Consider the following 1,286-nt stretch of genomic DNA (forward strand, 5'->3'; position numbering starts at 1 on the left):
GTGTGTGTGTGTGTGTGTGTGTGTGTGTGTGTGTGTGTGAGTGTGTGTGAGTGTGTGAGCTGGTGTTCCAGTGGAAGCGTGTGCTGCCATGCATGAACTGGTGCAAGTATCTCACTTTGTCTTCCTTTCAGCTTGTGGTCTTTGTCAGGTTGAGTTCAATTTTCAGATCACCGGGTAGTGAAAGAAATTTTCATTTTTTTTAAAGTGGGACTTCTGCACCTTATACATAAATATCATGTTGTCCTATCTTTATATTTGTTCTTCATTAAGCATTCTTTACTTGTGTTTATTATTTTATATTAAACATATTTAATGTAACTGCTTGTACTGAGCTGTGTAAAAGGCTAAAATGGACTAAACTGGATTGCATATTGGATTTGTTTTGAACCAGTTCACTTTTTTTGCACAGTGCCCTGAGATGATTTTGTTGTTAATTGGCACTGAAAAAAAAAAGACGAAAAAGGTGAAATTTGAGAAAAATCCAATATTCATTACTGGCAACTTTCTATAAACCCAGTTAGATAGACATACAATCAGTGCCTTCTTCAGAAACTCAAAACTGTCTTGAGTGAAAGAAAAAAAAGTGATGTACTGACTGTAGCAAAAACTAAATTATTCATTGTTGATCATTTAGTGATCATATTTATCCAGATGTCCCATACAAAAGCTGAACTGGAGAATGCAGCAAATGAAACATAATGTGAATTACAAACTGATATAAATGCACACTTCAGGACTAAATCAGTGTAATGTACGTCACAGTTATTATTTGGCTACTTGTGTTTAATTCCACTTAACTTGTTCCACTGACTCATCATTCAGCTGTACGATGCTAAGAAATAAAAGGCCTTGTGATAAAATTCCACAAAACCATCCATGTACTAGACACATGCATTTGACTTTCTGTCAGCAAATTAGAAATAATCCAGCTGTCATAATTCTTCTCTTTAGAGAGAAGAACTGATTTGAATTTTTTCTGAATTATTGTGTTAGAAAGAGATGATGGACTTGAATGACTTTATTTTGATGGCTTCTTTTAAATCCTCTCAGAAATTTAGGGCAAACAAGCGAAGACTGCAAACTTGTTCCACACTCTGCCACAAAGGGGAAAAAAGGATGATGCATTTTAAGACTTTAATCTGGAAAAAAATAAATCTACACCAATATCAACATAAATATTACAAGAGCAGAACATCTGCTCTTTGATGGACTGTGCTTTTCATTTTGTAGTGTGTGTGTGTGTGTGTGTGTGTGTGTGTGTGTGTGTGTGTGTGTGTGTGTGTGTG

This window comes from Austrofundulus limnaeus, unplaced genomic scaffold (assembly GCF_001266775.1).
Source record: "Austrofundulus limnaeus strain Quisiro unplaced genomic scaffold, Austrofundulus_limnaeus-1.0 Scaffold29, whole genome shotgun sequence".
NCBI classification, from domain to species: domain Eukaryota; kingdom Metazoa; phylum Chordata; class Actinopteri; order Cyprinodontiformes; family Rivulidae; genus Austrofundulus; species Austrofundulus limnaeus.